Genomic DNA, 27,332 nt, shown 5'->3' with positions numbered 1-27,332 from the left:
AAGCAGCTTTCTATGATATGACTGTTCTATTGACATGTAATGTCCCTTGAGTCTGATATAGTCTGATAACTTTCACCTCATGTGCTTTTGGGAGAAACAAAGAATTTAGTTATCTCTGCTTCTTCATTAAAATTGTTACTATCTACATTCACAGTGTTAGATTTAGCCAACCCTTTTGTGATTAAATATAGCTGTATAAAAAGTAGAAATAAAGGATCAGCATAATATTATACGCAGGTTAAAGACATACTGTTAGAAAAAGTTGCATGCAGATAGGTTTAAAAACAGTGTAAATATATAAACCTGTAAATATGCTTCTCTGAATAGGGCATCCACTGGTGTGGTTCTGGCTTTTTTCCTGTTGATGGTTCAGTGCATGTCACTTCATGAGCAGGCATAGATCAGAGCTCATGACCTGATCTATAATTCCACCTGATCTATAATTCCTTCTACCTTGGTGGCAAGCACCATATTTTCCTCATAAAATCTGGTGCTTGCCACCAAGGTAGAAAGCACCAGATTTTTAGACCAGGCTACCCACAATTTCTTTCTATTTCCAGACATTGAATACTTGGTGTTTACTCTCAAACAGAAGAATCTGTTCCTTGGTCATCCCAATATCTGGCTTTTCCACAGCTTTGAGAAACCTTGGGGGCTTTGGACAGCTGACTGCTCTATCCTAATATATGGAGCTGGGCCTTGGCTAGTAATGAGACATTCACAAATGAAGGTAGTTTAAAGCACAGTCACTACAGGAACACATGTGACTGTAAGCCAAGTTTGGCAAAACCAAAAATAAAATTAAAGGAACATAAATTCGCCACCGTGAAAAATTGTAATTGGAATACCTAAAGGCATTATAGGTAAGTTCAAAATGATGAGTGTCTGTAACACTGTTCCTTGTAAGTTATATCTCAAGTTCTGCAATTCAAAAGTGAAGTAGAAAATATTTGCCCTATTCTTTGTGGAGAAGATAAAACATCAAGAGGAATTCTGGAGAGTACCTAAAACTCCTAACCCCTTAAGACCAAAGGGAAATAAATATCCAGTTCTATATTTTTGCTTTATTTGACCTGCTGCAAACACAGTATATTTGCAGAAATACCTACAATAAGATGAGACACCTAACTGGCTTTTGAAAAATTTTGTGTCCATTCTGCTAACATATTCCAGAGTAAAGACTTGAAGCAAAAAAAAAAGATTGTTATTTGTTTTTTTTATTATTGTAGGATTATCTTGTCAAGTAGTTATTTCAATAGTAGCCAGCAGGAGAAAAATGTGTATTTTGAGATCTCATAATGTTCCAGATCCAGTGTGGTTAAAGCTGATCAAGTTGAAGACAAGGAATCTTGCATCAGTTGACAGTTTCTGGATTTTATATTTAAATTTTCTGTACAGACTCAGGTACAGGATCATTTCCTGTGGTCATAGTAATAGATCATGACAGATTTCCTGTGCATAGGATGATCTATTCTAATTGTTTACTTCTGTTCTTGAACCAACAGTTAAGGCACTTCAGGAACAATTTTAATGTCTGTAGCATGCTGTGCATTGCATGGACAGCAAAGTAATGGGTCAGGGTTGAACAATGCAATACTCAGGTCTTAATGCTGCAAAATGCCTATAAATAAATAAATGCATACTGTATAAATAAAGTAAATAAGAATAACTGAGTTACAGTGTCAAGCAAAAGGCTTAAACTACAGTTGGTCTACAATCCAAATCATGGCAATTTTGTATTCCTATATTATATCCACACAGAGTTTAGTATATATGCTAAAATATATATACATACAGAGTTTATATATACCAAAAGCTCTCTCTCATCATCTTCCATTATAGGTAATGGCATTTCAGAGCATGTTTAAACTGACACAAATATTCTTTTCATTATTAATTGATAAAGAAGTTTCAAAAACTAAACTTAAAAAACCTTTCTGTAGAGCTAGGCCTAATTTTATTATATCGATTTTCTGCAGGTAAAATATGCAGGTTACAAAGTTTCAGTGTTTTTATTCTAACATGCCAGTATAGAATGTGCAGTGTAATAATCATTTTGGTTGTGCTTTGAGAGTTCAGCATGACCTCATGGGTCACTGAATTCATTTCACTAACTCATCACAAACTACAGTGACAGCAAAGTCACCTACTGTGCCACCTTCATCTAAAGTAAATAGCATGGAGAATTTAAACAAGTGTTTCTGCTCCCTTCAGTGTTTCAGAAAATCTAGTTGTTGTTGGACCTTTTGTGAGTTTTGAGAGTATCTTTACAATTCAACATTCATATTAATTTAGACCATTATTGTAAATGATGACAACTTTATTTGTAGCAAAGAAGACAATATATTTATATGGTCACCTAAAATTAGATGGTTCATAAGACAACATTTCTTAATGTCTCACCAATTTAGGGATTTCAGCAAACAGTTCATTGAAAAATAAGTGTGAATACAGACAAAGTAAATAGCAGAAAATAAAGGTGTCTCTTTTTCTTCAGCAAGACTCCTTTTTTTTTTTTCCACATGCTTTAAAAACTCTTCAGATTGTATTTTCTTTTGAACTCCATGGAAGCTTACATTTACAGGGAATAAAAGTAAGAGTAATGCAAATGGCTATAATGAGTCACTGCATGTCAATACATGCAGCTACATCTTTGCAAATCATTCTAGCTACTGCTCTCTAATCCTTTACATCTACAGGCAGAGGTTCAGCTTGAAGGGGTAATCATATAGCTCTTCTCAGTAAACACAAATGATCATTTCAAACCAATAGCTAGCCAGTGTGTCTTTGTCTTAAACTTTGCTTTGTGAATACTGAATGAGGACAGTAAAGTTTTTCAGAATGCAATGCTGATTTAGGATACTTCATCTTTTGGATGCCCTAGATATGATTTTCCAAAGGATTGTAGCTTTAGGCTTTTACTGATCTACCTTAAATTCCTTATATTCAGAATTTCAAAGAATTTACCCCAAAACTAAGACTTTCAATTCTTTCTTTTCCAATGTGTTCATTTGCACTTTACAGACACAGATTGCTTGAAGGGATGCTGTCTTATCAGACAGGCACAAGGTTTTTCTTCTTATTCATCAATGCTGCATTTTCTTTAGGTAAGAAAAGATAACAGCAATGAGCACTAATTTTTTGTGTGCCTCTAGGGCTGCACTGGACTGCTGAAAACAAGAGATAAGATCACTGGCTTCACTAAGCAAGTACATTTACTTTAGATATATGTATAAGAGACTTGGGAGAGAGGAAACTATTTACATTCTGGCATCTTAATGTATTTCCATCTTTTTTTTTTTACCTTCTTTCTCCTTGCTTCTGTAATGATTACTTTTCCTCCTGTTAAAACCTGCAGGATATAGAACAGCTTCAGTGGCGCAACTAACTCATGTTTATACAGTAATGCAGGGGCTATAGCATTGTCTTTGAGGTGAGTGGAATTTTTGTCTGTACATTGAAATACCACATGAGAGGGGAAGTTACCTCATATACTTTGCCTGGCAACAGTCTTTAATTAATGCCCCCCTTCACCTTTCACCCCCAACCTAAAAACTCTCTCAAATATACATCTTCTCCATGCATGAATGCTTTCACAGGGCTTTTGGTTTCACTCAACTCTATTGAGAAGTTAGCTATCACAAAATCATTTATTAGCCCTTTTATGTGCCATTCTTTCCACCTGCTAATTTATGGTTCCTTCTTATGCATGTCTGCATTCCTGTAACTATCCTTTGGAGACAGATTCTTGCCTTGAATGAAGAGATTTTGTTTTGCTCTTTTTTCTCTCTCTCTCTCTGTATGTGTGTGGGAAGTAAGCCCCTCACTAGAGAGGATTCATGTGCCTTTATCAAGGACATCTGACATAAACTGAAAATATAACTTGCCAGTTGTATTTTTTCTTGACACACTTACCAACCATCTTAGTCAGCAGTAGTTTATAAGTACTTAGTGTTCAGAATGTACCCTTTTCTGTGCTAGAATAAGTTTAGAAAAAACACCTAATTTATAATTCTATTGTATCACAACATTCCCCTGGCTTTGTGCCAGTTACATGAGAATGGTTAACCCTTTTATTCCAATTGCATTATTTTTAAAATTTGGCAGACTTGGTTGTTTTTCACTTCTTTACATTTACTACACTATAGGAATGTTTATGTTTTCTCTCACTCTCTAAGCCTTTCTCCTTTTTCCAAATCCTGTAGCCAAAAAAAGCATGCTGCTTGTCTACATTAATTTATGTTTTGAGGGAAATAATTATTCAACTTTCTTCTGACAGTGTTGGGCTACTGGAAGACTGGTTCTTAATTTATTTGTCCACAGTAAAAGAAGGTGCTTGCAGGAGAAAGTTTTAAATAATTATTTGTAGCAGAGTCTGCACTGAATTCATGTAATGAAAACACAAATAAAAAAGTAATATCCCTTTGGAGAATAACAAGCAGTAAAAGAATAATTCTGTAGTATCTGATGCTTTAATGATTAGATATGTCATGTAATAGTGAATAATACCAAGGTCCACCAGCTGCTTAATGTTTGTCTTGAAACTACTTATTCTTACTGTGATTAAAAAAAAAAGATTTATTTATTTATTTATTTGTTACTGGAGACTGCTAGAAAGCAAAATTCATCCAATGAAAGCTAAACAGGTTGCTGTAGTAAAACAATCTACATTAACTATAAGAGGTCTTGCGGAATTAGAAAAATTTTAGAATTCTGCTGTGATTTGACCTAATACATTCATATAGAAAAATAATTTTGAAAATCTGTAAACACAAGAGGCATTTACAGTTGTAAGGACATTCTGTGTCTTTCTTTAAGTAATGTAAATGTTCAGATCTGTTTTTGTCCATACACCAAAACCTACTTCTGAATAAAGGGATCTATATAGACATTCTCCAAACTATGAGGAAATTACGTCTTCAGCATATTTTATCAACTCAGTTTTTGCATTTCCCATGTTTTAAAATTTTCTTTGCTTTGTGTTGGAACAAAATGAAGCTGAGAGAATGCAACAGCAGCACCACTTTCTCTTGAACACCAAGCACAGAAATGAAGAGATACTCAGGTTTCACTTGATGAGAAAGCCAAACTCTGACAGACTAGGTACTTAATTACCTAAACCAGGGCAAGTGGGCAGGTGCAGAAATGCCAGCCCAGTTTCAAAAAGACTGGACAGTCAGAAAGTGGGACAAAGATGGAGCCTAAGCACCATTAAAACTTCTAGCAGGTAGAAACTTCTAGATTGCAATTTTCAATGTTTGTCCCCAGTCCTTTGGACCTTGACATAGTAATTTTTATTTTTTTTTAAGATGCTTCTAGTGATAAAAATAATGTTGTATAAATTGGTCACATGTTCTGCACTTTTTTCAATTTTGGTGTCTTTAGGAATACTTGAACATTTCACATTTGGAAAGATGGGTGTGGGTAATATTCTTCTACTGAATATTGCTGATCCTATGATCTATCCTATTGTTCCTACATGGAGTTTGAAATTGGGTTTGTTTTTTTTTTTTTTTTTCTAAATCAGTATAATTCTATGAGATACATTAGAAATTATTAAACATCTTAGATGTGCCCTAGACCTGCTGTGTTTTCAGATATCTTGTACCCTGCATACTTTTACAAGTTAAACAGATTATAGAATTAGTTTTTTACCTTCTTGCATGTTATAGTAGACATTGCTGATTTCAGTAAATTGAGTGAAATATTCAAAGCAGCACACATGCTAACTCATCCAGCAAAGACACTGTGGCAAATCAGCAGCTCTCTTACCTCTACTCACTTTCACCATGTGTTCCTTTCATTTTATTGATTATATTCTGAAGATATCAAACACTTGTATATTGTTAACAGCCTCTATACACCATCAAAATAGGATGCAGTGACAAAAATGTATTTTTCCTATAAAATTTGGCACAGGCCTACTGTGGCTTCTCTTCATATGATAGACATTCTGCTTTTAAAAAAATTTTAATTTCACACAATTGTAAATTATTATATTTCATAAGTGAAAAATAGAAAACCTCTAGCTAATGTAAATCTGAGTGCAAAGTTACATGAGGAATTTCCTGTTTTATCAGCCCCTAATTTTTTATAGAGTTTTCTTCTTTCAGTTTCATTTTTCTGGTTTGCTGATCTTCTTACCTTTGGAGTTTTATTTCCTGTAACTTGATCAATTTAACAGTGTCTTTGCTCATATTCTGTGTGGTAAATAAGGTAGTTCCATTACATGCCTGCAGAGTTTCCACTATCAGTACTTCAGATTTAAGACTGGATATTGATATTGTGTTTTCTTTCACATCTGCTATTAAACAAAAGGATGCATTCCTCCTCTATCTCTGCAATAGACCATGAAAAATATATGTGTCTTAGTTCAAGCAGCTGTAAAACATTCTGTCATCTACTCTAAAGAAGTTTTGAAGACCTATACTTTGTTTCTCTTATTATTTTAGGTTTTATTTTATAATATTCTTTCTGAAGGTCCTAACTTTTTCATTTCTCTTGATAAAATTGGGAAATACTGTATTTTATTAAATTAAAGTACTGATCTCTTTACTGTCATGACCAGTGACAGGACTCAAGGAAATGACATGAAACTGTCGGGGGAGGTTTAGGTTGGATATCAGGAAAATGTTCTTCACCCAGAGGGTGGTTGGGCACTGGAAGAGGCTCCCCAGGGCAGTGGTCACTGCACTAGCCTGACAGAGCTCAAGAAACATTTGAACACTGCTCTCAGACACAGGGTGTGATTCTTGGGTTGTCCTGGGCAGGACTAGCCACTGGACTGGATAATCCTTGTTGATCCTTTCAAACTCAGAATATACTGTGATTCTGTGTGATTCTCTGATTGCAACCAAAGTTTAAAAATCTCTCAGATCTGAATTACTGGTAGATTCTGCATGTTCCAGAAAATTTTACTGTTGCCAAAATAGAATTTAAATTTAAGAATTAGGGGAAAATAACAGAGATCATATGAAAAAGATATTTTTCAATGCTCATAGATTTTCCTCTTCTAATTATGATACAGTTGGGGTCGAGAAGATAAGGAATACTGCAGATAATAAATAGAAGAATTCTTTGTTATTCTTTGTTACAGGATGACATTATAAAGCGTTTAAAATCTTGATCCTGTCCTTCACAACGTCAGCTTTGCCTGAGAAATCCATGTGGCTCCTTCTGTTACTGACTAACTCTTCTACCTGCACACCAAAGTCTTCCAAAGGTGTCTGAGTTAACTCTGTCCTGGTCCAAGCCAGCCAAAAGGGGAACAGAATTTGTTATGTGTGTTATTGTGTAAGCTTTATTGTTTTCCAGAGCAGGTGAGCTAATGAAGATATTATATATGTGAGCCATGATACTGCTCCTGTAGAAACTTGTGCTTGACCTCAGTTGTACCTTAGGATTTTAACACATCAGTAACATTGGATTAAATATGAAATTATGAAAGTATCCACAGATTTTAAAAGGAGTATCACCCATCTTATGATTTGCTTTCTTTTCTAGTTGTTGGTTTGGGGTTTTTTTGGAGGATTTTACTTAAGATTTTCCCAATCCTATTTAGTATTTTCTCATAGCAGTAATAACAATGTTTGGGAAAGTTTGCTCCACAGCACTTTGGCATAGATTGTTCACAGATGTATTTTCTGGTCATTTTTATCCTCTTATAAAATGAGTCACAAGTAAAACAAAAACGTTGCAACACTATACATGGTGACAGTCCTACTCGTATATTGAAAGCAAGAGAACTTCAAATTAGGTCTATGGTAAGCTTATATGTACTTTTCCCTCCCTCAAAATATAATAAAATGTTAGTTAACTACTTTTAAAAATGGCATTTTGCTCACATTACATTTGCTACAGAAAACACACCCCAGATGTTAAGGAAAACAGCCATTTTTGAGCAGGAGTTCTTTTAAAGCAGCCCATTATTTGCATTACATAAGACTTGGGAAATTCAGCAAACTTTGTGAGAGAAAGAGGATATTCCAGATTTGAATCCTGAAATTAACATGCTGATATCTCCTATTTTATTTAAAAAGAAAAAAAAAAAAGAGAGGAGACAAAACAAATAAATGAAAGTCCCAGGCTATCAATAACAAATTAAATCTTTCTAAGTGTTATCAAACAATGGAAATTAAAAATTGCACCAGGTAAGAGCACTGTGACACCTCATGCAGTCACATTAACTGTCCAGGTACAATTCTGGCTTTGCACTTGTGAGAGTCACAAAATGGGTCAGGGTGGAAGGGACCACAGTGCGTCACCTGGTCCAACTTCCTTGCTAAAACAGGGTCATCCTAGAGCACATGGCACAGAATTGCATCCAGGTGCTTCCCGGACATCTCTGGGAAGCAAGACTCCACAAACTCTCAGGGCAACCTGTTGCAGTGCTCAGTCACTCACACAGAAAAGTTCTTCCTCCCATGCAGATGGAACTTCCTGTGCATCAGTTTCACTCTGATGTGTTTTGTTGGCCTGGCTCCATCCTCTTGACACCTGCCCTTTTGATATTTAAGTGCACTGATGAGGCACCCTCTCAGTCACCTATTCTATTCCTACAACCTTTTCTTACAAGAGAGATTCTGCAGTTCTTTGATCAACTTAATAGCCCTCCACTGGATCTGCTCCAAATGCTCTGTGTCTCTCTTGTGCTGTGGAGCCCAGAACTGAATCAACAGTAGTGTGTTTTGGGGATTCATCATTGAGGAGATGTACAGGTTTTCAAAAATTCCTATTTTTTCTACAGAGAAGGGGGTTTGTGGAAAAATATTCACATCTAGATATGTTAATTATTCTATTACTTGTTCTTTAAAATGTCACTATTTGCTTTGTATTTGCAAACCATAAATGGACATTTTCCAAAACAAGAGCAAAGCTTAGGTATTCATAACTGTTTGTAGTTTTTTGGACATCTTTAGGACCAGGAAGAAGTCCCAAAAGTGTAGACAAACACTGGATAACATTTTGAACTTTTGGACAGTTACTAAAGATACATAATAAAATGGATTTTACCTTACCATTCCATTTGCTAGTGAGTCTTTTGAATTCATAGTAAAATTAATTTTTAATTTTAAATGAATACATATAAGAATGGAACAGAGAGCTGCATTTCTGCTTATGTTAGCTAATTAGAATTTCTAGTTTCTATATCTTTATATCTGCAGATATATCAATTTAAATTAAGATTTATTGGAAGAGGTTTTGTTTTATCATTATTTCTCATTTTATAAATAGATACGAGCTACTGTGCCAGAGTACTAGCACTATCCAACCTGATCTTCAGCTATTCCAAACCCATTTTTATTATAGCAGGGTGCAAGTCAAAGGACATAATCCATGTATTAAACATTTGTGCTAGCATAATACTGCAAGGTAAATTGTTATTGATTCACACAAAGGGTAAAGTTGAAAAGATTTACATTTAAATTAAAAAAGGGGCTTCTGGAAATCAATAATAACAACCAAGGGATTTATCTTTGGAAATATCCTGGCATTAAAAAAATTATTCAGATTTACAGTTGTTGCGCTTTAGGTATACAGAACACCCAAGGACAAAATTGATTTCTTTTTTCACATTCCTGTTTCTATTAAATAAACTTAGATAATACTTACTGTAAAGTATAGTTATCTTAGAATATTTCACATATGCATTATGTGCTAAAGTGTATGATTACAGGTCCTTATCTGTCTCTGAAGTTCACTTATGCTGAACAATTTCAGTGTTGTCACCTATGAAATCTCTATCTCACATTTTTGCTGGTAGAAGGGCAATTTTATGTTGTGCCCAATTATTTGGTTAAAAAATGCTCCATTAGTCAACAGTTAACCAGGTGATGAAATTGAAAATGTGACTATGCAGAATTCTGCATAGCCACACTTTCAATTAGAAAGTATCTACCTCACAATAGAATCTATCTACCTATACTTATTTTCCCACCTGATTTCCCACCTGTTCTATATGTGAATTATTTTGTGCTTGATTAAAATGTGTCTCATATCCTGTGGATATGGTACAAAGCACAGTAGTAAGAGACGCTAGAGGCTACAGTAGTGACAAGGCACAGAAGGCTAGCAGAGAATTTGTGGATACCTTCTGAAAATGAAGAGAGAAACTTTTAGGTGTTGAATTAAAATATGTTTATTAACATTTATTTAATGTAAATCTCTACTAGTAGAAATTCATTAAACTAACATCTGTGTAACTCACTACCTTTCCCTCCTCAACTTTATATCACAAGTTGAAGCAAAAAGATTTATGGTTTATTGAGATGATAAAAGGCCAGGTTAGAGATTCATACTTTCATATGGCTCATGGATGGTGAACTGAAGTACCAATGTGGTTCTTGCATTCCTCTCAGAAACCATGGAAGGAAAAAAATTTCTAGACCTAAATAAAGTCACCCTCTCTGTCTCTTTTTCCACCTCCTAACCTCTTCCTCCACTTCTTCCCCCAAGTCTCTGAAGAGAGATAATTTTGCTGTAGACTCTCTTCTTTTTCCAGTATATTGTGGATAACCTGTAATCACATAAGTCAGCATTTATTATGGAAAAATACAAAGAAGTTTTCTGAAGTCCTGTTTCGAGGTCTGTACAGTGATCCTACAGAATACCCTTTTGACTAAGGTCCAATGTTGGGATTAAGAAAGTGTCAGATACCTTTCCTTCCACAAGCCAAATGTATTGTTATGGAATATAAATTTATTTTAACCCTATAAGTGGTTTCTTATCTAAACATTTGTTTTATTTGCTTCTGAATATCTGTTTGCAACCTACAACTTCACAGACTGACATTGTGCAATCTTGTACATTAATATTCACAAAGACTTCAGCTATGGTGGTTTTGGAGGCTTTAGAATAATTTGTTTAATAGATAGGCAGACGAACCATAGGAGATAATTTCCTGTAAATTTCTTAGCCTGTTAAGATATGAAGTTGAAAGTTCAGTTTTGAACACACTTGGAAAAATTACCAGGTCTTCCTGGAATGATATTTTTGCATAAATGAATTTGTGTTTCAGAAAGACTAAGTGATCTGTCTAGAAAAGAATTCCTGTGGGAAATAGGAGAATGGCACAGCGAATATGTATGAGAAGAGGGACAAGTACAGGAATTAAACCCAGCAATGTTATGTAATTATCTAAATAGTTTGACCTGAACATGAGTAGAGACTTTGCTAGAGTTTTGTTTTTTCAGGGTTTTTTTATCTCTCGATAACAAAGTGTACTTTCTATCAGAAATTTTTGTCGGTTTTTTTTTTTCCTTTTGCCTCTATTTGCAGTTAAGCCACTGTTTCAATGTGTATATGCATCATGTGTCATAAAAGACTAAAAAGAAATTTGCTGTTGGTGTGAGTTTTCTTCCATAATTTATAATGTATATTGCATCTGTAGTATAAATTTCCCAATAAAATACATGCATAAACTGGGATCTTGTTTCCCCAATAATTTTTGTGCAAATTTGAGAATAAGGATGTCATCAGTTTCTCAGTGGCTGATTTAGTAACTACTATTAACTGCCAAAAAGGTATGGCTAAATGAAATAAAATCTTGTACTACACCAGTAATTCTCAGAGTTCTTAGAGTTATTTAAAAATAAAAATAAAAATAAATGATAACAATAGTAATAAAATCTAAAAAGCTTTCATAATCTTCATTTGAAACTATGAAGAGAATATGTTGGTTGACAGCATTGACAGTTGAGGTCTGATGATGCTTGCTGCAGCATATGAAAGAAAATTACTACTCATCAGGACTACTTTGTTTTTGTCTATGTATGACCATGTCTGCAGCAGTCATCACAAGGGAAAGAGTGCCCATATTTCAGTTACACTCTACTAAGCTAAAGCACTTTACCCTAAACTATTCATTAAGAATATGCTAGACATTTTTACTGCATGGTTATGCCACCTACTTTGCTGAAGAGATCACAGATCACAGAATATTGTAACTTGAAAGAAGCAACAAGGATCATCAAGTCCAACTCTAAAGTAAATGGCACATACAAGGATTGAACTCCAGCATTGGTGTTAATAGCAGCCTGCTCTAAACAACTGAGCTAACTCCTAGTGAAAGGAAATAAAGATAATAGAAGGAAGCATCTGCAGGTGGATTAGGATTTATCTGCCAGTGATACTTAGAATTTTTCCTGAATTGCCCATCAATATCCTACACTGCTTGGTTATGAAAAAAGATGTGAACTCCCTACTACATTATCCAGCGTAACATACTTTCTCAGTTATTGAGATTTAAACAGAGTGTAATACTGCATTGAACTGCTCTCCCTTACTAGAAAAACACTTTAGGCAGTCTGGGGCAGAATTTGATTGTTTTTGAAGTTCCTCTTTGTTGCAAACCTTCCCTGTGGGGAAGATACCTCTGTGTCTGAGGTTTGTTCTCATATTTACCCTGAAAGACACTCTTTCATTTGAAGTTCTGAGCATAACAACTTCCTTAGCACCAGGAACTAGATAAAATTCCCATTAATTCAAAATTTGTATAGATATTCACATTTTACCTTTCCTGTATATTCCACTTTGTGTATTAGTGTCTTGACTACTCTTTAGAACTAACTTATTTGAGGAATAAATTATCTGGATATAGTTTTATAGTATTCTACCATATTACATTTTATTTTAGCTACATACTATCAACAAATGTTATATCAACGTCACAATAAAAAATTCAGAACTGGAATCTGTGAAACACGCTATTGGGTTTCACCAGGAGCTTGAATATGATCTTAATCAGCACAGCTTTAATATCATTAACAGTGTTTCCTATGCTTCAGCTAGTGTTCATGCAGATGAGAACAAATATCAATATCCATCTGTCAAGTGAATTCAGCACATATGGTATCTTAGAACCTTAAAATAAATCAGGTGTGGTTTATAAAATGTGATTCAAACCACTGTAGTGTGCAATAGCACAGGAAGGAAAAGGGATTTGCTCACCTTTCTTTGCCCTGTAGTGAAAGAAATACCCACAATAAAACCTTGAACTGGATACCTCCTTTTGCAAAAATAGTGTGTATGGAGTTTTGAGCTTCCCAGGAGTGCATCTGTCTGTATTAATCCTAGATCTAATTAATTTCAAATGTTGTGGGAATTTGGCTACACTACATCTATGCATATTTTGCCTTCTTTTGCAAAAACAGACACTTAAATGAAAGTAGTGGCGTTTATAATATATATATATATATATATATATATATATATATGAAAAACCTCACAAATTATAACATTTTCCTAGCTGATTTCTAAAGCCTGGCTTTAAGAACTTTAAAAAAACTTCATTCCCTTAATGAAAGCAGATGGAAGAGTCCCATATGAGTTGAGAGAGAGATTGGGAATTTTCAAGAATTCAGTAGTTTCCATTTGGAATCACAGATTGCAGTTGCATCAAAACTATACTTGTTATCTAGTTTTTTACCATTATCTCCTTTCCATGTGGTAGTTATGCCCTTTTTAGTGGAAACAGGGAAAGTTTGTAGAAAGGGTAAACCAAACACTCTAGAATGAAAAAAGTGTGATGTTCTCAAGAGAAGTGTAGGGAGTTCATATCAGGGATGCTGCTGAGTGACTGCCAGGACTCAGAAAGTCCACTGATTATTACTCACTGCTGCTGTTTCTGGGAGTCACTGATACAGCCATGAGCAGTCCAAGCAGCACCAAGAAGGATTACTGATCCCTAAGAGTGGCAGTAAAGGCCTCTGGAACACATTTAGTTTCTTCCTCAATCCTCCTAATTAAAGGGAATGATTTTGAAGGGGCCAGTTGAATCTGAAGAATCAACAAATGACCACAGGGCTGGTGCCACGGGCAGGGGTTTGGCTGCTTAGATCATGGAGCTCACTTTGAGAAGCCTGGTCTACTGGGGACTGATGGGGTCCATCTGTCAGAGAAAGGTGGGGGGTGTGCATTTTTCATCATAAGCTTGCCAAGCTGGTGATAGGGGAGGAGAATTTCAATCCATCCTACTCCTACCAGTTTGATGCAAAGGGTTAGCAAGAGACGACTGATGAGGGATAACAGGTCGGCAGGAGAGCACCTGAAGCGCAGAACAAGGGAATTCCAGCTTCTCTAGGCAGTAAGTCAACATCATTGAGGGCTCTAGAAGGTAGAGTAGAAAACTGTATTCTACCCTTTGAGGCCAGGTCTGGACCATTGTGTTGAGTTCTGGATCTCAAGGTTCAAAGAAGACCAACTACTGGAAATGGTTAAGAAGAGGACTGTGAAGATCATTAGGAAACTGGGACATCTCTCTTATGAGGAAAGCTGGGAGAGCGGAGTTTGTTCAGTCTGGAAAAAGGCGACTCAGATGGGATCTTATCAATGCCTAAAGTTATTTTAAGGGTGGATGTCAAGAGGATGGAGACAGACAAAGGTGGGTGTCAAAAGGATGGGACCAGACTCTTTACGGTGGTCCTAAACAACAGGAAAAGGAGCAAAGGGCACAGACTGGAACACGGAAGGTTCCATCTAAATATGGGGAAAATGTTCTCTGCTTTGGGATTGACAGAATCTAGAACAGGCTGCCCAAAGGAGTTCTCTGGAAATACTCAAATCCTGTCTGGATGTGATCCTGTGCAATCTGCTCTGGGAGGGACTGTTTTAGCAGAGAGGTTGAACTAGATGATCTCCAGAACTCCCTGCCAACATCAACAACCCCTCTGTGATTCTGTGACCCTTCTTGAGAATAAGTATGCTGGCATAATAAAAACTTCCCATACACAGATGTTTGAGTTGAGTGGAGAGCCAAAACCTTAGCTGTAAATAAAATTATATGAATGTTATATGAAAATTAAATGAATGCTTTGCAAAATGTCTTCTCCTTTGCTAAGAGAGAGAAAAAAAGGAACTCTATCCTGTCTGTAATAAGACAAGTGACTGTCAAACATCTGATTTAGGAAAATCTCACAGAAGATGCATCATATTTCCTTTTTGCTTTTGGGTATTATGGAAGATTGGGAGACTTCAGAAATTATGAAGAACTGAGACCAAACATGAGGGACATTATTATATAAAAGTTTGCAGGATAACACATTCATAATTCCTTCAACACATGCTATACAGAGCCTGTCTGTACAACTGAGTGTGATTTTAAGAATAAGTTATGACTAGAAGTATACTTAAGTTAATCTAAATATGTATGTACAGTGATGTGAAGAATTAGCTCTGGTATCATATATACAAGGCAAATCTGAATTCAGCAAGCTGTGAAAACTACAGTTAGCTTTCAGTAGTGTAGAGCTCAGAGACAAGTCTGTATGGAATGAATGTTGAAGTAAAGCAAAGTAAAATTAAAAAAGATATAATCCAGAACTTGATAATGTTGTTGGAAGCTTATCTTACACAGATAATAGAAGAATTTTCACTCTTTCCTTAAACTTTCATCCCTTAGCCAATTAAAGGAATTCAAATAGAACTATGATAAAAAGATAGAAAATAATTTTTGGAAAGTTTTAATTTTTTTACTAAGCCTTATGTAGAATTTCTTCTTATAAAAATATCTTCTTTAATCTGTTGCTTTTATATCAAGCCTCATCTGAAACCTTTCTCTAAGCTCTTTAATTAGATTTAACTGGAAACATAGCACATTTATTTTACATTTCCTTTTCAAACTGTGGATTTGAGATAGTGGACTTACACACAAAGAACAAATGTAAGATAATAAATTCATCCCTGATGTAGTGTCACTGATTTCAGAAGTTATTCTGCCCCAGTTATTTGAAAATATATTTTACAAAGATTTCATTATCTTATAGTAATTTTTCATTTCACTAGGGAAACCAGACATGCAAAAGATTGAGGAAAAGGAATCAGAAATAATTAAAAGTACATGGGATAGTAGTTTCTTCTGTACCCAAAGAGAGTTTAAAAACTACTTTTAGCTTTCTCCAGAAAAAAAGGAAAAGGCAAAAAAGTGAATAATATATCAAAAGCTAAGGAATAAAATATTTATCATAATTTTTTCTATTATTTTCTGAAATAATTCATGTTGTCAGTAGATTGGAGTATTAATTTGGCAGAGGTGAAATAGATTGCATTTATCTGAATCACTTCATGAAATTCACTGATACTGTCAAAAACATATGTAAGGTTATTCAGGAAAGTCAGTATGTATTCTCCTATGGAAAATAAAAATTAATTTCAAGCCCAGAACCAATTCAATTCTTATCATTATGTCATGCTAGTTTGTCCCTCTGTGATTTGCAAAGACATTACTCAGAATTCAAGTGTATCGAGGTCTTAAATAATTTAGGATTAGGCAATGGGAGCTGTTGCTCTGGCTATGATGGGACAATGCAGGTTTTCTTGTCTCAGATGTTTCAGAAAATCTGCTTTAAAAGTTTCTGATTTCTTAACAAAACTTGGGCTTTATAGCTGCTTGAGTGAAACTGGAGAAACATTAGGAAAAATGTATTAAACACTGACTTTTTCTTTATGTGAAGAGAAGTCGTGAAGAGAAGTCCCTTGGAGTGCTTTTCATACAATTGGGAACTACAGTCACATGGTGTTATTGCAAATTATGTGTTAGGGCATAAAATGATGAGTAGCTAGAACCAGCAAAAAAAAGAAATCTTTGCTAAATGAGGGACGGGGGATGAGGGAGGTGGGGGAAACATGAAAAATATACATTATGCAATTTCTTCACTTGATTTATTTTTATTTGATTTGTTGTTTGAAGTCAGTCCCAGTTCCAAGCCCACCTTTGGCAATTTAATATTAGATTACAGTTCATAAATGTCAACCTGTCTTCTCACGTCAGCTTGCTGCAGTATGACTGTATATGCAGGCACTGCTTTCTTTGTTCATTGTAGTCATAAAAAACATTTCTTCAGTAGCTGAAGAATTTAAAAATGCCACACTCTGTCCTTTCTTCCTCTTTTTTTTTCTTGCAGTATCATGTTTCCTGTAATTCATTAATGAGTAGAGACTCTGCAAAATATGTTTTAACAATCATCTGTTTCTACAATCTGAGACTGACTTTGCTGCAGTGTGCTAGTGTGCAGAAGAGGGAACTGTCAGCAGCAGCTGATTTATAAGAGTGATTTACCTTCTGGAGAGTGCAATTATGTTCATAGTTAAGAATTAATCGGGTGTGAGAATTATAGAATAATCACACTCTTGACTTTGGAAGGACAAACTAAATGGAGATTGTTACACCGAGTCATCTCAGCAGATGGTGATCTCTTTACTCTTTAACAGCTGGAAGACCAGGTTTCCAGGATAGTTGTCTTTATTTTTAAAAAGAAAGAAATGAGCAATCTTACAGTGGTTACCTATCAGCTCACCTTGGTGACAACACAAGAGAAAGGTGCAGCAAGAATAAAATACATCAGCAATCATGATATTAAATTAAATTATATAAAATTAGGGTTTTTTAATTTACCACTATGACATTGTCCATAGTTCTGTGAATATAATAAAGGGTTCTCTCTGTCTCTGCTGACTAAAAGACTTTTCTCTCTTAATAATGAGCGCTATGTCTTTTACATTTCAACCTTCTTGGTATGTGTCTTTTAACAGTTATATTTTATTAAAGCTCATGACAGTTGGATCTTCATTTGAAGATGCCTCACTGTCTAAAAGTCCAAATACTATGAGATTTTCCAGATGGTTTATGGAGATTCTACAGCAGTTTTAATGGAAGTATATGTTACTTTTTATTCTGTCTGGGCTCATTGCTATCCCTCACAGGTAGAATTTTACCCTAGGCACTGCCAATCAGATATGTCATGTGCAATCACACTCAGCACGCAGGGGATATTGACTTCCTGAGGCACTTTGTACGGTGAAACCTCTCCCTTAGTTCCAGTGAATCTTGATTAAATTTTGTGAGGTTCACCACCTCCAATGAAGGGAAGATGATAATTTTGCTTATTACCTGAGAGGCTGGAGTATTACAGGAAGCATGTTGTCAAACAAATGTTAGTTACAATTGTTCCAGAGATGTCCCATGTTCTCCATGTTATATTTATACCTGGTACATCAAAGCACAATCTCCTTTACTGGCTGAATATGAAATATGGTCATGAGCAAACTAACTGTAGAGAAAAACAGTTATGAGCAAATTCTACCAGAATTTCCTCCATTTTAAGCAACCACAGTTCCTTGTGTAATGACGATGTGTAGTCCCTAGCAGCCAAAGTCATGGTGTGCTTTTTCTTTCAAAAATAATATAAGATAGTAAGGTCTTTAGGAGGACATATTCTGTTTTTTGTATGCACCATGGACTTTAAAATGTGCCTTAATCTAGAGCAGCCATTGGAAGCACTGCAACATCAATGATAGACACATTTCATCTTTGCCAAAGGAAAATATTTTATGATAAAAAAGCTGCAAAAGTTCCAGCATTCAGGCAGGAGAGAGAAAAGATCTAAAAATTCAACACATTGTTTTCATGTGAGCAGAATCTGACAGCAAAGGTGAAAAGTTACTTTCTAAATCAAACATGCTGTATTGTGTGGGATGAGTTCCATTTGGCTTCCCTGCCTCATTATGCCTCCTTATCCCTACAGCACAGGGATTCTTTTAACAGTGTCTGAAGAGTCACCTTGGGACTTGACAAATTATCCTTCCTGTTATGTCATGTTCTCAAGGAGACTATGCTATGGCATTAATTTTAGTATAAAAAAAAAGACCATAATGTCCACATTGGCAAACAAATGGTCCAGTATTTATTTACATATTTCCCAAGTGTTTCTCAAAGGATCCATTCAAGATGAAATTCTGTCTGTCCCAAAGGAGAGAAAGGTGTTTTGTGCCCCATTTGCACAATGAAGGATCTGTGTATTAAGGCACCAGTCTGCATATCATTATGCATAATTATAACTATAATTACAGCCCTTCATTTCCCTGTCTCTATGAGTTGCCACCTGCAATAATCTGGATCATGTTTAGCATAAATATAGTCATTTTTAAAGTGTAGATTTTATCTGAAAAACAAAACTGCACAGAAACCAATGCCCACACAGACTTTTTTTCGCAGTCTTTGCAAGCTTTCCTCAGAGTTCTATGATTTGTACATGTCCTAGCTTATCTACATTCACAGCAGAAAGAGGCAATATTCATTCCAAGAATATCAGACTTCAGAGTTTTGGGGCCTACAGAACTCTCCAGAAACAGATATAACTAAGTCATCAATAAGTGAAGAATAACAGTAATTTCAGCCTTACAGACAGTAAGTTTTATACTGTTCAGCATGTCCATCTAGCTTCAGGTTTCCTTCCACAACACAAGTACATATTGTGCTTGTATTTCTGATGACCCGAACTGACAGGTCCCTTGCTTTGTGAACAAGTTCCTGAAACATTCTCGTCTGAGATACTGAGCATTCAACTAGAAATACAGATCAAATCTCATTCAGAGTTAGTCTATAAATTAGTAAGTTTTCCTCCTCACATGAACTATGCAGTGCATGTCAAAAAATAGGTCCTGCAAATTCATTTGATCTTAAATCTACTTTCTTCCTAGTTCTGAGAAAAAATGTCTGTCCTCCTGCAACAGCAGGGGCTCATGGCCTCTCATATAGCTTGCCCTGTGTCTCCACCAATAAGAAAATTAACACTGCTGTGTAGAAACCTCTTAAATCCCACTGTTGTGGGAACTAGGGCAAAGTCTTTTGCACAGCAATTTGGGCAGGAATATGTTATTTAGAGAAAAATACTATGAAAATGTCTGCTTTAAATAGCACCCCGGATTTCATCATCAATGACTGTGGCTTATCAGTGTTGACTTGAGATTTCAGACAGAGAAATTGTGAAAGATCCACTGGAATTCATTAGGGTGGGAATTACTGATTAACAGTTTACCTTTATCTTTTATTTTTATGTTAAATTCCATAGGCTTTTTATCAATAAGAATTTATAATATTTGTGTTGAATTAAGAGGATTTTTTGCATAACATTAAAGATTGGTAATGATATTGAAAGCTTAGGGCAGGACATTTCTAGCTTTTGAATATTTCTGATTATTCTTTATCTAATAGTAATTGTAATAATTAATACTTGGTACATGTTCACTGCTGTGCAAAGAGCAGTCAATGAATCCTCACAACTTCCTATTTACAAAGTCAAGTTCAAATTTTAAAAATCAATGAATCATTTGCCTTTGAGAGATATTGTTACACATGATGATAATATGCATGGTGTTTTCAACATCATCATGCATATTACTACAGGGAATTTTACTTACAGCAGTGGGAGCTTGAAACTTCCCTTTCCAACTCCAGAGAGCCCTACAATGTAATAGAAAGGAAGGGAAGATGTGAATGTAGTATAGGTGAAGTGGATGGACCTACTGAAAAGGGATCACAGAGGATTTTCCTCATTTGGAAAAGTCTATGAGTAAAACGTTCTCCTTTCAGATTCTTCCTTTCCTACAACGTATAAATATAGCAGAAAGTCAACATAAAGCTAATAATATTTGCTTCGTTCTCACAGCATTCTCATTGTGCAAATAAATAGAAAAGAAGAGAGATAAGACATACGAGTCATTAGAGAAAGACAGCTTTGCAAAATTTCAGGAGCTGCATTGAAAGCAATCCACTTCATCCTCTAAAGTATAAAGCATTTCCCTTTTCCTTCCCCTATGTAAAACCCACTGGATGTGCCTGTTTCTTTTTAACATAGGTATGGCACCCATATAGTGCTATTCCTATGATTTCAAATTTCCTATTTCAAATACCTTTATTAATCTCTCAGCTGGTCACCTACAGATGCTGAGTGTGCTTGCTAAAACAGCTCTGCTGGACACTGTAAACTCACTTTTTACTCCACCATTTTTATTAAACAAAAATAAAAAGGGGAAGGGGGGAGAAAAAAGAAAAGTTGTGTATCTCCAGATTCAGCAAATACTTCAAGAAAGATTGAAATATTTTCAAAGGTTATTTTTAAAAATTTTCTAGGAAAAAAAATATGCAAAGTGTCTCATTCCCAAGAAGAAAGTCCACTAAAAAATCAACATATAGTCCTTTAAAAAACTATCCAGCTGATTATATACTGAACGTATGCATTTTATTTTATTTCCTAGGGACATGACTAATTTTTAGGAATTTCAGACTTATAATCTTGTCAGTTGCTTTTCCTTGCTATTTCAGCATTGCTGTGGTGTTACCTGTGTTTTGCTTGTTTCCCAAGGTAGTTTTATGGTCCTAACTTGTGTCAGAATGATGATGTTTGATAGATTATTCAGATTGCTTATCCGAGCAAAGAAGCAGTGTACACCTGTGTCTATTTAAACTGGCTTGTAAGTCTGTAAGTGGACAGAGTGAAAAGTGAAAAAGGAGCAAATTGATATGGCAATGGAGTACTAAGCGCTCATTGCTGTGCACGGGTTATGTGAGGCTTTCTTTAAGTCTTGAATTCTGAAATGATTGATCAGACATGTTTTTTTTTCTGTCATTAGGGAAACAGGCCACTCAGCTTCTAGCCATGGGAAGAGATAAATTTCATTAAGAAATTAATTTATTCATCAGAATTTGACTAAATCATTTGGCTAGAAATTGCAACAAAGATCCATTATTTAAGACAAGAGAGAATTGCAATCACTGTACTGAGGTGATTCCCACTGAGGGCAAAGTTTCTTATTAAACAAACTTTATATTTCTTTTTGTTCTGCAAAATTCATGGTGAAATTAACTTATATCCATTTCACAGTGTTATGATCTTGCTGATGAAAGATCCTGTGAATATCACAAAGAATTGTGGAGGATACAGGACATGGCTAGCATTCTATTAGCAAATGTTACTCATAACATAATATGAGACAAGTTGGGATAGGCTGTGCTCTATCATACATTACTAAGTTCCAGCCTTTTCTGTGTGTATAATAAAGTTTCAGTGGCATCATATTTAATGTAGAGGATATTCATAAAAACTTAAAGACATACTGGTTCAGTCTTCTATCTTGAGGCAGCTTAGTAACAGTACCAGAAACAGAGCTAGGCAACACATGATGTTGCCCAAATATTTAGCTTCAACTTGTTTAATAGATCATAGAATCTTTACTGTAATTATATTTCTTATTAGTCTAGATGTAAGTTGCTGCTAGATTCACAGCAAAGCATGCAAATTAGACTTAGAACACAACACATTTTGTACTTCATATTATTATGACTGGCTTCCACGTTTAAAATTTATTTAACACATTAATCTAAATTTTAAAGGAACTTGAACTTGACCTCAAGTTCCTTAGAAGGCAGCTTCAATTCTACCTACCCATTTAGGCTGGTCTACAGGGAGGGGTGAGGAAGTAAGGGGAGGAGAAATGCTGTTATATACATTGAAAGCTTACGGGGAATCTTTGCTGACAGGTCTTTAAGGTACTTCCATACATAGGGCAGTCCATTTGTTTCAGAAGTACACCAGCAGGACAGAAATTTTAACTGGTCCTGATGCTACAGGATATTTGTCATTTATCTCTCATGATTCTGCTACCCATTTCTTCTGAGGCATTACCCGTAGCAACTGAAATTCAATATACTGTGTAGACTTCACTACAGAAACATAATTACTTTGGAATTAGTTTTATTTCTCAGGGACTAGAAATAATGACTGAAAAATATATTTTTATACTAATACATTTGCATAGACATTTTATTTGGTTTAATTTTAGAAATTAAATATAAAAAATTAAAAAAGATAAACCCTTTCCTAATATGTAATAAAATTCAATGGAATAAAAATTGTGCTTACTTTGTTTGAATGTGTAATTGTTCTTATGTCATAACATAAAAAAGTATAATTACATGTGTTTATTTTTAAGATAAGGAAAATTAAATTATAAATTTGGGTGTCTCTATAACTCAAGGAATAAGACACCAGCAGTTATGTAAGTACTCCTGATATTAACTCTGTGACAAACATACAGTTTATATTTATTGCCAGAAAAGAATCCTCATAAATTTTGCATGTCTTTATATCAACACAAATGTATATTCATATAAACGTTAGCTGATCATTTTCATTAAAGATTTCAAAAAGATTTAAAGATTAATGTTTTGAAATGTTTACAAATTCAACACCAAGACCAGTCTGTGAAATCCTGTGGTGACTCTCTGCAATAACTATTGAAGGTGCCTGTGCTAATCCCATTAATTTAAACTAAAATTAAATTAAATCCCAATAATTTAAACATTAAAGGGATAGCCATATACATTTTTTGAATCAAGGGAAGTAACTATGGAACTTCTCACTACGGGAAACAAAATGTGCCTTTTTGGGCCAGAAAGTAAAGCAATCATGGCACAATACAGGCTCTTCTGGTTTTGCTGCTGTAACAGACATGGACTGCCAGGACCCACACAGCCTGGTGAGATTGGCCCGGGTGGTGACCAGCCTCACTTTCCCTTTTTTCTGAAACAAATGAATGAGCTGAATCTTGGACCTGTGAGACAACTGAAACTGTCACCCAGAAGCTACCTATATCAAAAATGAACAGAAGCATTTGTAGAAACCAGACTGTATTTGTCGAAAATGGGTGAGATTTCAGTGTGAAATGAAGATAACTAGAACTGGAAGTCTCATGATATTTCATGTGTGAATACTACAGATGTTCAGAAGGTTCCTACTTTCTTTATTGCTTGCTTGATCAGTTCTTGGTTCTTAACCTTTTTTACTCTGTGCTTCTACACTGTCACTTCTAGGTGACAAAAAAAGCAACACTAAATTTACAGCAATATTAGATTAAGTAGCAGAAGAGTATTTGGAAGTTTTTTGATACAAGATATTTTATTTATTCCTAAGGAAATCCACTTTGTCTTGAATGACAACATTGAAATTGTCCATCATCCTTATATCAATCTTAACTTAAAAAAAAATTCTCTCCATAATGCAACCTAGGGAAGAGGAAAACTTGAAAATAATTCTACATATATTGCAGACAATTTTCAAAATATTAAAATGAGTGTTTGCTTAAAGTAAGAACAAAGTTCTTGCAAAATTGTCATGTTTTTGAAGAAACATATTGATGTTGATGAACTGACTTAGAGTAATTAGCAGTCTTAAATGATGGTTCATAACACTAGCGTTCTGCATTGTGTATTGACTAGTTTTGGACAAGAAATAGTAAGAAATTAATAAATTTCATTTCATTCAGATTTGATAGATTCTGCCTATAACAGAGATTGAATCTTTCAAGGACACAGCAAATTATTTAGGCTTATTAAATTTTGTTCAGTCCAGCTACATCATATTTCATATGTTTTAAAAAAATAAATTATATAAAAGTATTTAACTTTTGTTCTTAATGAAAAATCAGTTTTTTAGTAAAAATAATGATTTGGCCAAATACAGGAAACATACTGAGTCATTGATTTGAAATAATATGCTGAGATGTATGCACACTAAAGCAGGAAAATTACTTCTTTTTTTCTCACAAATGGAATTAGAACATTCCTTTAATCCTTAGTCCTTAGGTATGGAATATTATGTTCTCTTTGTTGTCATTTCAAAGAAATTACTTTAATCTCTCATATGCAGATTAGGCAAAGGAAAGGGTGAATTCACTGAGCAGGAATCAAAATCTTGTTATTAGGATGAGAGCATTAGCAAGATGTAAATAGAAGAACTCATAAACAAATATAGATACACAAACTGCTTATGTGTGATGAAATGTTATCAGGAAAGCTTAGGAAATTCAGAAAAATAATGTAATGAACATTTCTTATAGTTTATTGGAAGAAATTTAAGAATATCGGATTTGATGTTTCAATCTTCTTGATGTGACAAAAAAGTCATGGGCTGCTATGTAATTTTTCATGGGTTTTTATGATTCAGAAACAGAGGTAAAAAATTAAGAAGTACATACTATCTGAGAGTTGTAATATGGGATAATGGATTAAAACTGGTGTATCCTGTGAGGAATATTTTCTGTGCTGACACATATTGTATATGTAATTACCACACAATGATCAGGAAGGTATATCTGAGTGTTCAAGGACAGCAGAATCTTATCCGTATCACCTTTTACAGGCAATCTCCAACAGGAAAAAGTACTGAGATATTACTAGGTAATTTTGCTGCATGTTTGCAAGAGCAAACACAAAACATTCAGGAAGCCAGCATTTCTGTTCTTACTAAGATTAAATTGAGTGTTACATTCTCCATAAGAGTGGAATATTGGTCCCACTAACTCATGATACTGTGATTTTTTTTGACATATTAGTCCGAATTCAACAACTGTGTACGTCAGGAATAATTTCAATATTCTTCAAAGAATGTGTTATATTTCAGACTGAGTAATAGTATCAGAAGATCTATAATTCAAAATGTACCAGACAACAGCCCCTCACTACATTATTATTATCCAAATAATAATTCATTGAAATCAAATACAAAAATACAGTTAATAAACATCAGCATATGCAAGGTACTAACAAATGCAAACTAGTACTTGATCCTTCCTGGCAAAATGGATAGAACACACAAATCTCATAAGCAATACAGTATTTAAAACATGTATTTTAGTTTTCTTCTGGATGGAGGCTATTATCTGGAAAGGCATAAAAATAACTCCAAGGTGTGATTCATGAAAATTTGGCAAGATGTGATAAAATAGCTGAAGCTAGAGGGGCTGAAACCCTTTATAAGATCTAAAAAAGAAGTTAAGATAGAAGTATATTTCTACTTAGATGTTAATCTAAGGTTATGTAAAACTAAGGCATCAAATAGAAAGGAAACTAAAGAAGAAGATATAAAGTTAAGAGATAAGATTTAATATAATTTAGGCTCTGAAGAAAATGTCTGAGACTAAATTTTAAATATCTCTGAGTGCCACAAAAGAACTAATTAGGATGATACAGTCCTATCTTGGTAAAACAGAATAGAAATGAATTAAATCTCCAATGTACATAACTTTATAATCCTGCTTTCACATACCTTAAATGCACTAAAAAGCTTTCAAGGTTTAATCCCAGCCAGCACCTCAACCCCACAGAGCTGCTCACTCACTCTCCCATGGTGGGAGTGTGGCAGAGAAACAGCAGGGTAAAAATGACAAACTTGTGGGTTGAGATAAAGACATATTAATAGGGAAAGAAAAGACAGATATGCAAGAAAAGCAAAACAAGGAATCCACTCACCACTTCTCATGAGCAGGCAGGTGTTCAGCCACCTCCATCATGTGTAGCAGTTACTTGGGAAGTCAAACACCATTACTCTGAACACCCACACTCCTTTTGTCCTCTCCCAGCTTTAGATACTGAGCATGGTGACATATTTTGTGGGATATCAGTTTTGTAACTTGGGGTCAGCTGTCCCAGCTGCATCCCCTCCCAGTTCCTTGGGTATCCCAAGCCTGCCAACTGGTGGGGTGGGGTGAAAAACTAAAAAGGCATTGACGCTGTTTGAGAGCTGCTCTGCAAAAACAAAGATATCCCTCTATCATCAACACTGTTTTCAGCACAAATCCAAAACTTAGATGCATACTAGCTACTGCAAAGGAAGTTACCCTGGCCAAACCCAGTGTAAATACAAACCAAGAAAAGAAATTATTACCAGGCTGGAGTACAGTATAGACTAAGAAGGTTGTCACAGGGTTCATTTAATGTTTTTAATGGCCTACAGTTGTTTTCTTAGCTTGTCTACAAGGTACAAGAAGAAATACAAGCGAAAAAGATGCTCTAGTATACATCGGTATTTATTCTATTTATTTATTAACTAACTCTTTATTTTTTTCTGTCTGATTTTCACCATTATAACCGATTGAAAAGACTTTTAGTTTGAAATGTTTCGTGTTCCTGGAATTTAGTGGTATTTTTTCTCCTTTCCCCTTCTGTCATATCAAAATAATTAATTTTGGAAAATGCCTGATGAATGTTACTCAAAAAACATGCACATGAAAAAAGATTATGAAATTGCAAGTTGAAAAGGATTTTACTGCTGGAATATTCCTCTATTTCTTAACTCTTGTGTCTAAGGGCAACAGTTTTCATGAAAAGCAAACAAACTGAAAAGTTTCAGGTTGTTCCCACGGGATTTCAGTCTGCTTTATTTGGAAAAAAAATGAGGAGTGCCTGCTTTAAGATTTATAAAAATGTGATTCACAAGGAAAACAGTCCACTCATTTTGTTCTAAAATGCAATGTAAGTAGATTTAGCTACGTAAATTAAGAATTCTTCATAGTGAAATATTTTTCATAGACCCTCCTGAGCACATAAGAGTCCTCAAGATGCCAACATGAGAAGTTCATTATGCTACCCATCAAAAATTATTTATTTTCAAAGTGTTATTCCTTGAGGTAAATCTCTGTGCTTATATGTTATTGGCTCCCAAGAAAAGCAGCACACCGAGATAGCAATGAGAATAATTTGAATTTTTTATTTAATTAGATTT

Source organism: Haemorhous mexicanus, chromosome 6, assembly GCF_027477595.1.
Source record: "Haemorhous mexicanus isolate bHaeMex1 chromosome 6, bHaeMex1.pri, whole genome shotgun sequence".
Classification (NCBI taxonomy): Eukaryota; Metazoa; Chordata; class Aves; order Passeriformes; family Fringillidae; genus Haemorhous; species Haemorhous mexicanus.
This window is presented reverse-complemented; position numbering follows the sequence as displayed.